The sequence below is a fragment of the Miniopterus natalensis genome, chromosome 2 (genome assembly GCF_054644295.1).
Source record: "Miniopterus natalensis isolate mMinNat1 chromosome 2, mMinNat1.hap1, whole genome shotgun sequence".
Taxonomy (NCBI): domain Eukaryota; kingdom Metazoa; phylum Chordata; class Mammalia; order Chiroptera; family Miniopteridae; genus Miniopterus; species Miniopterus natalensis.
In genome coordinates this window covers 6390028-6402253 of record NC_142082.1, presented here as the reverse complement: position 1 = coordinate 6402253, position 12226 = coordinate 6390028, and the positions used below count along the sequence as shown (strand labels likewise).

At 45.2% G+C, this 12226-nt stretch overlaps 1 protein-coding gene across 1 annotated transcript in view; it reads right to left on the bottom strand.

Annotated features, from left to right (window-relative positions):
• TENM3 (teneurin transmembrane protein 3) overlaps nt 1-12226 on the bottom strand; it is a 539046-nt gene that overhangs the window by 218190 nt on the left and 308630 nt on the right. The gene's annotated exons all lie outside the window — the stretch shown is intronic.

Sequence of the window (12226 nt, the reverse complement as noted above, 5' to 3'; positions counted from 1 at the left end):
ATGACAGATTCGGGCTCCTGGCGAAGGGCGTAAGGGGACAGTCCTTCTGAAGCTGCTGTGCGAAGCCCCCAGGGACACACGCCGACTGATGCGAGAGCTGCATGGGACGCCGGGGGGAAGGGGGGGTGAGGAGGGCTGAGACCCGGAGGCCTGAATGAAGCCGGGTGTTCTCAGAGCCAAGAACGGCAGATGCGTGTGGAAGCTTCGGGAACACTGTGTCCACCCTGCACGTCTTTGAACCTTTATTCCTGTCTAACGGAAACCCGTCGTTAGCTGTATTTACACCTTCCATTCTCCTGGACACTCCTTTGCAGTACTGTGAGTATCCGTATCTTTCCAGCTATCAGGCTCTTCGTGAGCAATCACTGGATATATGGGAACTAAACAAGCAGGGCCCTGGCCCGTGTGGCTCCGTGGTTAGAGCATCTGCCCGAGCACCAAAGGGTCTTGGGTTCGATTTCCAGTCAAGGGCAAGCACCTGGCTTGTAGGTTCAATCCCCGGCCCGGTCGGGGTGCGCGGGAGGCAACTGACCGATGTGTCCCTCTCACATCGATGCGTCTCTCTCCCCCTCCCTCTCTCCCTTCCACTCTCTAAAAATCAATGGAAAAACTTCCTCGGGGGAGCATTAACAACAAAAAAACCGAAACAAGCGGGGAAGCAGAGGTCCCCTGATAGTCAGTGAGAGAGTTAGGATGCTCCACCTAGGAAACAAGTGAAATATCTAATATTTAAATACGATCCCCCTAAGCCTTCCGAGACCAGGAGAGGCGAGGGGTGAAGCTTCAAGCCTCTGGGATCAGCAGCAGTGACTTCACGGCAACTGTCCCCGAGAGCAGGCAGACGGGCTCCAAGCTAAGGGGCGGGGCCGAAAGGAACCCGAAATGCTCCCGAGCGGACACGGTTCCCCAAGGCGGGAGGAGCAGGAGGCGCGGGAGCCCAGCCCGAGCACGGGGACCAGTCCCTCTGCCCGTGTTACCAGCAAGGCAGTGGTTCTGGTTTGTTTTTCTTGGCAGAAGGAAAGAAATAAAAAAAAGTGTAGACTTCCTCCGGCAGCCAGGATTGGATGCTCTGACTCACTTGTGACTGTCATCGGCCACTAAGAGACCTCACAGGATATCTGACGGGGGTTCCACGGAAGCCGAAAGCACGGGGCGCCCATTGGCAGCTATTCTGCTCAGATGCCCAACAGAGGCATTCGCGGTGACATTCGCGGTGACACTCCCATTCAGTGGCCGTGCAGCCTACCGCTGGAACACGGTCACACTGATCGAAGGGAGACTCGAGGAGCTATTCGGATGTTAATTTTATAAGAATGGCTTATAAACCTCACCCAGTGTCTCCCTGGACAGAGCCACTTGACACTGGCTGCCCTGACATAATCACAAGTGACAAACTTGATCCAGCCAGAAGAAAAGCGTATGGGCAAGAGAAAATAAAAGTCATAGTAACAATAATAGAAACAATAGTTAACTGTGCAAATCTAATGTCAATAAAAACACAGTGTAGTTGTTTGTGGCATTTATCTACATATTGAACGGAATTCTCCATCCTTGGAAAGTCAACACACTTTTTAGAAAAACTGCTCAAAAATACTTGGATAGTGGTTATTGTGTGTCAGTCACTGTTCCACGTGCTTTACATATATTAACATATTTTAACTCATTTAATTCTCATGTTAGTTCTGAGAGGTAGGTACTATTGTTATTAATATGTAGTACATTAATATATACATATATTATGGATCAAATGCCATTACAATAAAAATCCTTTATAAAAAATGTAAAGATTTATAACTATCCATGTTTTGCCTATATGTTTTAGAAATATAAGCTAACACAAAATAAAACACCACCACCAACAAATAACAGTCACTTGAGAGATTGTTGAAATAACACAAGATTCTCTCTTCCGCCCAAATCCTGGCTTACGAAGCATTCTGTCTGCTGTCGAGTCCATTAGCACAACACAATGCTCAGAACTGTTCTTTTAAAAAGTATAAATACCAGTAAGAATTTCAGGACAATTATCAACATTTACCCAAACACGTACTGTGGGATAGTTAGAAAATAAGTGCCTAGTCCCACTGAGAATTTATTTTCCATAGGAAACGCGAAAGCATCTCTGAATTCTCTCCAGGGTCTCCCAAGGCAGGGCTGCTCATCTCAGAAAAAGGTCTGACGTGGTGGCTGTTTTTCTATAATCCTCCCCACTGTCCTTTGCAGATACATATATTGAAAGGCTGATGGGCAATTTGAGAACAAGCGGGCAAGTTACCATGCCAGAGCAATCCTGAGTCTGTTCACATATCAAAGAAGTTTGTTCCAAAACAGAAATCACCCGCCAGATTTCAACTCGCTCGGACAAATGAAGAGTGGTTATCCAAGGAGCTATACTGACTGCACAGGAGGGGAAAAGGTCCTTTCTGTTGTCTGCATGTCTCCAAAACTGCATCACCATGAAATCGATGACTGTCCCTACTTCCATTTCTAACGAATTCAAGTACAATTAGAAAACAATCCGGTCTCCCTTTGCGAGTCAGCGTTTCTAAGTACTCCCCCAATCACACTCGGTGTCAGCTGTCACAAAACCTGACCATATAATTTATTATCCCAACTGGACAACTCTGAGAGTGAAAGATGGTGTTATTAGTGATTATGCCAGGGCAACAGGTGTCAGTGGGCACTGCCCAGGGAAAACTGCATGTGTCCTCCCTGCATCTGTCTCCAAGGTGCCACGCCCCTGTCCTTCCCCAACAGCCCTGTCTACTCTGTGCTTTTACTGCCCCTCCCCAGCCTTCCATGTAAAAAAACCCATGTTCAAAAACTACCCTCATGCAAGGAAAAATAATTTAAATGGAATACCTGCTCAGCCACTTACTACAGAATCCTAGGCAAATTATTCAGTCTCTCTGAGAATCTGTGTTCTACAATCCTATAGAACTGAATTCCACTGTCACCATTTATTTTCTCTGGGTAATTTACTTAGTACTTCTGAACAGTAGGTTCTTCATCTGCAAAATGGGAGATATAATAATACCTCCTTCATGGGTTTTGTGGAAGAATGTCCACAATACGGGACGCCAGTGGCCAACTGTTAACACACATAACAGCGTCTATGTTGTGTACACACGTTGCTTTCCTCTCTCTAATTAGGTTTAAAAGCTCAGCAGATTGAAAGCAAAATACAACACTGATCTGACGTCTCCCAGCCTATGCAGTCTTGCTTTCTGCTTGGCAAGTGATGTTCAGCAACAACAAACCATCACGGCACCACCAGTCCTACACCCCACATCCTTTCTCTCAACGTTGCGCCTCTGCGCTGTCGCCTCTAGAAGAAATGCCCATCGTCCTGAGATGACCCCTATCCGCGCCCAGCTGCATCTCCTGCAGGTTAACTTCCCCCCACTCCTTCCGAGCCGGGTCAGGTCTCCCTCTCCGGCCTTCCTGGGCTGCTGGGGATGTTCCAGTTACCGCACTTCTACAGGTACAAGGGTATTACAGTGTCAGCATTAATCATCTCCCCAACCAAACTTCAGGTTCTTTGATGCTTTTGTTCATGTTTGTATTTTTGGAGTACACTGCACACAGCTGGGTCAGGAAGTGTGTACTGAAGAAATGACCGAGCAGCCAGTCATACATACATTTGCATCTCTCAGAACACCTTGCATAATGTTACACAAACAGTGAAGACTCAGTAAATACTTAGAGGCTCCTAGGTTATTAGACTCTAACATATCAATGAAAAGATAACCTTTTTTATGTGAAAAAACAATAACCTAGCACCTCGGGAGTCAAGTATTCCTTCCAAGTGAGTGGGAAGGATTTTCTCAGGCTACCTGGAAAAACATCTGAGTAAGAGATGTAATTTTAAGAATTGGCTGTAGGTCCCTATTCAGGAGAAAACAAGGTCATTCCTGAATAATTAAAAGCTGTATTAGGATTAGTGGTAAAAGCACCTCCGCAGGGTGACTGGCCGTGTATATACTCTAAGAAGGCAGGGTTCCTGGCACACCAAAGCTTACCTGCTACATACAATAAATACCACGGATCGTAATTCTCTGCAGCACTCAAACATTTAGGCACCTTAACGTACCCCTCTGGTGCTCGGACCATAATCTTGGATCACCTGCGCCCTCGGAAAACAGTGCCCCGACGTCAACTCTGTAAGATGCATTCATTACCCCCCATCAGATTGATTTCCTACATTATACAGTCAACACCAACACCATCAATCCCCTTAGAAGGCTTGTGAGTGACCTCGCCATGCTTTTCATTGAGCATATAGGATCTATTAGAAATAAATATCTGTATCCAGTATTTCAATGGCAAAGAAAATGACAATTACAGGAAGAGAAACATTTACTACGATGAGACTGATCTGACAGCACGAAGGCAGTAAACTCGATCTGCCGGCGCGTTATTAACTCTTTCTGGCCGCTCGGGTGACATTTCGGGCACTGTTCTGAAAGAGGTAATTTACTAAACGGCACCCTCATGGCCAGAAAGAGTTAATGTGGTAATCAAAAACGAGCCATTCACTCGTCATCAACTAATCAAGCTTAGTAAAATTTTTATTAAAATGCCTCTGATACTGTTCAACTGAAGTTTTAATTGAAAAACTGAAAGCCATTTAGCTGGAAATGCGGCAGGGTGGATATTACAACCGATTCATCCAAGAACAGAGCAGCACATCCCACTGCAGACAGACACTAATAAAGCAAGTACGGCTGCAGTTATTAACGCCAATGCCAGCGCCGATGCCAACGCCACCAGTATTTCTGAAGGCCTATTACATGCCAGTCACTATTCTAGGCCATGCATATATCTCACTGAATCTCCAAAAGGTAGGTTTTATTACCAGACACGGAGGTGCGAAGAGGTAGCAAGTAGCTGAGCCATGATTAAAAGCCAGGTTTATGGGATATCACAGGCTACAATTACTTTATTATATACCGACCTGCTTCCCAATACAGAGAGACAGCATTTTTAGCTTACTGGCCATGCAAATGACCGAGAATGCATTGGAAAGTTTACTAATCAAATGTCCATTCCAGGGAAATTGGGATTAGCTCTAGTGCCCACGTGCTTATATATTTCCTGGCTTTTGGAAAAGAGGCTAACACAGCAGGCCCGACACCGCCGTCCTTAGGAAGGCCCGCAGTGTGATCGGCCCTGGCTGGGAGCTGGGAACTCCGATCCCGGGAGAGTTCTCACAATTCCCAGGCTGATGAGTGGCTCATGGCGCTCAACCCACTTGCATGAACAGAGTGCTTTATGCTGACACCTGCTTTCCTCCCGTGAGTCTGGAGTTTGCGACACGCTAGGCAGAGGGTTGCCTTCGTGACCAGCCCCAGTAAAAACTCCAGGCACGAAGTCTCCAAGGAGCTTCCCTGTAGATGTTATTTCATGTGGCATGGTCTGTTTTACCTTGTGGTCATCGTGCAAAGCTGTAGAATGTGGGGCCAAGATTTGCAGCACACCCAGAGCAGGGGTGTAGGTTTCAGTGATTTGTAAATTTGAGCATTTAAATTTCATTTCATGGCCCATTCGTCTCTATTGCTGTCTTCTATTTTCTTTTGGACCTAATTTTTTAATGGCTAAAAATAATTTTATGTATTTATAATAAATAATAACTAACATCATATTGAATGTCTCAGAAGCCTTTAACACAGGCGAACTCTCCTCCTTGGGATCCTTCCCTCCCTGGGTTTCCCTGGTAGCAGGGTCTCCTCTTTTCTTCTTATCTGTCCCCTTCAAGGGACAATGCCCCTCTGTTCCTCTAACGGCTCTTCCAGCTTGGCTCAGAGATCACTCCATCTATACTTTCTCCACAGGTGTTCTCATCCAGTCCAACTGCTTTAGGAAATTCTCCCTTGAGCCTCAGACTATAATTCCACTTGACATCTCTTTTAGGTATTTTTTTAAATCCTCACCTGAGAATATGGTATTTTTTATTTTATTTTAGAGAGAGTGGAAGGGGGGGGAGAGAGAGAGAAACATCAATGCGAGAGAGAAACATGGAGAAGTTGACCCCTGTAGGTGCCCTGACTAGGAACTGAACCCTCGACCTTTTGGTGTTTGGGACAATGCTCTAACCAACTGAACTACCTCGCCAGGGCTCTTTTGGATTTTTAATACATCTCTTAAACTTGGTATGCCCAAATCCATCAAAACTCATTGTGTACAATAGCCAAAATATAGAAGCAACCTAGGCGTTCATCAATAGATGAATGAATAAAGAAGTGGTACGTACATAAAATGGACTATTACTCAGCCCATAAAACAGAATGAAATCTTACCATTTTCTAGAACATGGATGGACCTAGAGGGTATTATGTTAAGTGAAATAAGTCAGACAGAGAAAGACAAATATATGATTTCACTTATATGTGGAATCTAAAGAGCAAAATAAACAAACAAAACAGAAACAAACCCATAGATAGAGAACAAATTGATGGTCGCCAGATTGAAGGGGGGATGGAGGGGATGGGTAAAAAAAAGTCAAAGGGATTAAGAAGTACAAATTGCCAGTTATAAAAATAGTCATGGGGATTCAAAGTACAGCATAGGGAATATAGTGAATGATACTGTAGTAACTATGTGTGGTATCAGGTGGGTATTAGACTTATTGGGGTGAACACTTCATAAGGTATGTAACTGTCTATCATAAGGTATTAATGTCTAATCACAGTGTTGAACACTTGAAACTAATATAATATAGTAAGTCAACTGTAACTGAAAAATAAATTTGAAAAATTAAAAAAAACTCTTTGATTTCCACCTGTCCCATCCCCATACCATCTTGTACTCCCCAGTCCTCCTTATCCATAAATATCTAGCAAATGGCACCAAAATCCACTGAGTACACAAGCTGGAAACGTGAGAAGCATTTGTGACCCTTTCTTTTCCCTCGACCTCCACAGGGAATCCATAAGCAAGTCCTGCCAATGATACCTTCAAAACAGATCCACTTCTCTATGTCTAAACTCCAGGCCAGCAGTTCTCAAGTGGGGGTAGGTCTGCTCCCCAAGACACTCGTGATAATGTCCGGAGACACTTGTGGTTGTCGTGACTAGGAGGGTGCAGCTGGCATCTGGTAAGTAGAGGTCAGAGATGCTGCTAAACATCCTGCAATGCACAGGATGACCCAGCAATAGTACCCGAGTGGCCCAGTGTGTCAGTAACGCTGAGACTGAGGAAGCCTGTGTGAGACCAGGCAACACCGAGGACTGTAACATTTAACTGCTTCCGCTGTTAATATATTTTTGTGGATTTCAGAGAGAGGAAGGGAAAGGGAGAGACAGAAACACCAATGATGAAAGTCATTGATCGGCTGCCTCCTGCACGCCCCCTGCTGAGGATGGAGCCCACAACCTGGGCCTGTGCCCTGACTGGGAATCAAACTGAGATCTCCTGGATCCTAGGTCTGGATCCTAGGTCGATGCTCAACCGCTGAGCCACGCCAGCCGGGCAAACGGCTTCTGCTTTTAACGTATGCATTCTGTGTCTACTTTACATATCCTTCTAAACTTGTGCCAGTCCTTTCTGGAACAAGATGTAGTAGGAGTAAAATTGATATTATAAACAGAGAAAGGAAAGTTCAACTAAAATCTATAGTGTTTTTAAAAGCAATGCATTGGAGAGATATATAGAGCCTGTTGAAAAAGTGTGACATGCATAAAATTTAGAGATAGTTCAATGACAGAAAGAAAATACGAGCCTGCTATCCTAGTGCCTTTGGGTAGTATTTTTTTCCACATGGACCAGGAAAAAAAATTAGAAAAAAGTCACTAAATCTGCGATGAGTAGGTTTGTGAGCTGGTTGAGATATAAGCCACACTGGTTACATAACTTTCAGACAGAGGGCATCTCTCACTGACTGGTGTGAAATTCCTAGTTGTCTTAGTCATTTTCCTTTGCTGGCTGATACCAGGATATCTTGCTTACATATATGCCAGCTAAACACATAACACCTGCTGAGAAATGGGGTAGAGCAAAGGCTTAAAGCGGTGCTGGCGTCCCCTCACTGCCCCGGTTTAGGTCACCGGTACCTGGATGTACTGTACTTACCACACTGTATGCCAGCTGTTGGCTTACTTTTCTCTCAACTGTACTGTGAGCCATGAGTGTGGGGTCAGTGGTTAATCTGAATTTATATCTGAACATTAGGCCCATACACTGGTGCTGCACAAACATTTATTAAATGAACATGTCAATGGACAAATAAACAAATGAAAAGGTGGGCAGGAAAGAGACGGCTCCCTGGTAAGGGCAGGGGAGGGTCCTGGGGTGCCTTTGCTGTTATCCGGGCTCTTGGAGCAGTGGAATGGGGGGGGGGGGTTATGCAACTCCAGCAGAAGGGAAGAAGCATGAAATGGGACCTGAGACTCATCCTGGAGCCAAAGCTCTAGCTAAACATTAAAAGTTGGTGGAGCACAGCTGAGGGAAGAGGCCTGTCTTCTCGAAATGATTGTCTCTATTATATCCTCGCAGACTCCTGAGGGGTAAGAAAGTGAGTGCTTAGCAAGAGGAGAAAGGCAGGTAGACTGGGCAAGTTTGATGTCCACGGCAGTGCAACACCATTTATCCATGAAACACAAAATAAGCCACAAAGATCATCTTTTTAAGACCAAGTGATATTTAAATTTTGGTTCATTTTAGGCTCCTCTCTGGAATATCAACCTTCCTAGTTCATCTCCATCCCTCCCAACCCCTTTCCATTAGTGCAGCGACCCCAATATGTCAAGTGCTTCCCCTTCCACGTGAAAATTCTGGAGACTGCAATTGACCCTGAAATCACTTTGAAATTATAGGAATAGAAATCGGCAAGCTCAGGGGCCTGGGTGAGTTTTAGTCGCAAACACAGCAATAGCAAACATTTGTCACTGAAGAGGAACACTGACGGGCTAATCGGCGCACGGTCATATCCCAAGTACTGAAGGTACAGCGTACTTATGAGCACCGGACTTCTATAATCAAAACAGAATCCTTAAGGAACCCGAAGTCACAATCTGAGTGGTTCACACTGCTACAAAATGGGTTTGTTTGAGAACTAAAACATGATTTGCCATAAAAAATTATTGTTGTAATAAAAGAAACATTTTGGTATGAGTGAATGTGACCCCTATGTGTCCTTAGCTTCTAGGCTAAGGCCTTTGTGGATCAACAATCCCTTCTTGCTAAGTTTTAAAAATTCATTTTGAACATAAGAATAGAAGAATATTAGTGTATGAAGGGATCCTGACATATCCTTGGCATAACTCCTTATATAGATAAGGAAACACCGAGGTTAAATTACCTATCCAAATCACACTACTATGTTCCCTCTGTGTGACATCATGCATTATAACCTCAATCATCCATTTAATTAGACCCTGAATGGGGTAAAAGGCTACATTAAAAGGGTACACAGTTGGACCCTGGCCAGGTGGCTCAGTTGGTTGGAGCATCATCCTGTGCACCAGAAACTTGGGGGTCCGATTCCCGGTCAGGGCACATACCTAGGTGGAGGTCTGATCCCCAGGAGGGGCGCAGGCGGGAGGTGGCGATCCATTTGTCTCTCTCACATCGATGTTTCTCTCTCTCTGTCTCTCTCTACCTCCCTCTCTGGAATTAATAATAAAATTTAAAAAAATTAAATATACCCAGTTGGGCTTTTAAAAAAAAAATAAAAAAAAATCAATAGGCAATAGTTACCCTTAATCCATATAATTAAATGCCACTTTTGCTTTGGTAACATAATCACAAGCCTTCTCCTTATTAAAGTCTAATAATTCATCTGAATCACTTCTGATCATCTATAATTAGGCGTAGCACCATGTTGACAACCGTGTCCCAATTTACTTCTCTACCTGGCAACAAGGCAAATTTCTTCTTTTAAACGTCAATTAAAAAATACATCCCAACTGCAGAAAGTTAAAACAGAACAACACAGACGTATGTTTCAAAACTGAGGGAAATAAAGAGGCAACGGCAAAGATCTGGGAGGGCCTGTCCCCGCACTCTCTACTCCAGTGTATCCCCCTTTGCCTGTTAACTACCTTGGACGCCTTCAACTGAAATGTTTGCTTTCGCTCTAACACCGCAGGCACCCATTCCACCTCCACAGAAAAACGACAGGACGATCCAGATTTCATCTGTCCGCTTGTACCATGCAGGCCAGCAGACCTCACATATTGTTAGGAGCTCAGGAAAAGTCAAAGAACTCGGGAAGGAGACACTCGGACTGGTCTCAGGAAGGTAAAAGGTAGACCAGCGGCCGCTCCAACGCCGTCACTAAGGTGACCACACGGGCGGCCCCCCGGGCAGACACGCAGCCTGAAGGCGGGTGAGCGCGGCCCAGCCGGTCAGCGCGGGGACGGCGGCCACCTGCACGTTACGCAAGCACAGGTGTGCTGTCCTGGGGAGCCTTCTAGAAAGGGAAAGTCAGGAGAAATGAGCAGCTCTCGAGGCTTCCTGGTAAATTCGTACAATTCATCCATCCATCCATCCATCCATCCATCCATCCATCCATCCATCCATCCATCCATCCAAATGCTAGACAAAGAGTTGAGTAATTGTAGACCCCTTACCTTCTGCAGATGGTGAGGACAGCGAATGGTGAGCGTGGAGGACCAGGGGAGTGGCATGGTGCGGATCCATTATAGGTAAGAAAAATTCCTCCATGTAACCGATACAAGGCAGATGCCAGTGATGGGTGGCCACAAATATAATTCTAGACTACTTTACAGGAGGATTGTTTTTATTTAAGTAGACATGCTCTGCTTCGTAAGAAACTGATTCTGTGAGAAGTATAAAGTACAGAGGGGAGAAAGCGGAGTGCAGTGGAAAGGGGTTGGCTCCGCAGTCAGACAGGATGTGACTTCTAAGATTTGGTGGCCATTCCTGCACGACTCTGGACAAACCGTCTACCTGATAACCTCTCCAGCCTCCACACCCCGCCCTGTAAAACTGGTTATAATGCGTATCCGAGAGCATGGGTGTAACGTTAACTTTAAGTCTGGGACCAGCAGCTACTGCCGTTTCTGTTTTTGTTCTTAATTTTAAAATTACATCTTTAACATGCTGTGGGAGTCGGCTTTGAAAAGGAACCCTCTGGTCAATTCTTTTGTAAATTTTATGACCGACACGTTTGTTCTTTGCTGAAGTCAGAGGCACAGCGGAGCAGGGGAAGGAGAGTTAGGGCCCAGGAGCTAAGTGACTGTGGGAATTACTGAGCCTTGTTGGGGTCTTCGGGGAGTTGTTTTGTGTTGTTTGCATGTAATTTCATACATTTCCTCTTGTTTTAAAAAGCGATGACCTTAGGTCTGAATTTCCAAATTCTGCTTTGGTGCTAGAAGAGATTCATCAGTGTGGAGGCGTCGTAAGTCATCACGCTGAATGGCATAAAGGATGTTCCTCTGGTTCCCAACGCAAGGTTTCAGGCATCACCATTCGAGATGGTAACACATTCAAATATTTGGCGGAATAATAAATTGCCTAATTTGACCTTGGCTTTCTTGTTGTGAGCGTGTTCTTCCTCTTGTCCAAATAAACCTGAGCAACTACTGCCTCGTAACCAACTGAAACTGGAAACGCAAAACGGTGGTGACGTCATCCGAGTTACAGGGGACGGATGGGCACAGCAGTGGGGCGACAGGATGCGAAAGGGCCTCAGGAACGGTCGGATTTACCTTCCCTGTAGTATGTACGATCCCCACGAGGAAGGTCAGAGCCCGCCTCACGGGAACCATGAGAGAGGAACAAAGCAGGACGCCCCGTTTCTGCTCTCTCCCGTATCCAGCTGTCTCTCACTGCAAGGCTCATTTTAAAACAAGAAAGCAGGGGGGCCGGCTCGAACCCTACCCCTTGCAACCGAGTGGGCTGGATATGTACAGAAGCGTCCACCCAAAACCAAAGCCAATCATAGAAGATATTAGGAGATGCACTGTTATTAACACGACCATTTTCAAGTCGTCCAATATTTGCTCCTGGGGAATAAAATTTGCCATAATTTTAAATACTTCAACCAAGGAACGATAGATTATGTTAAGTGCAAGTTGCTCTGGCAGAGCAAGTACTTTCTCTTCTTAGTACCCACTCGTTTATTACGAGAATAGGGGATGGGAGCCTGTCCCCCCCACTGTACTGCGCAGGGAAAAGGACCTTCCCTGTTCCAGAAGGGTTGTAATTGGTTAAAATGACTGAAGACAAAGCAGAAATAATTACTTGGTTGACAGGGTGAAAG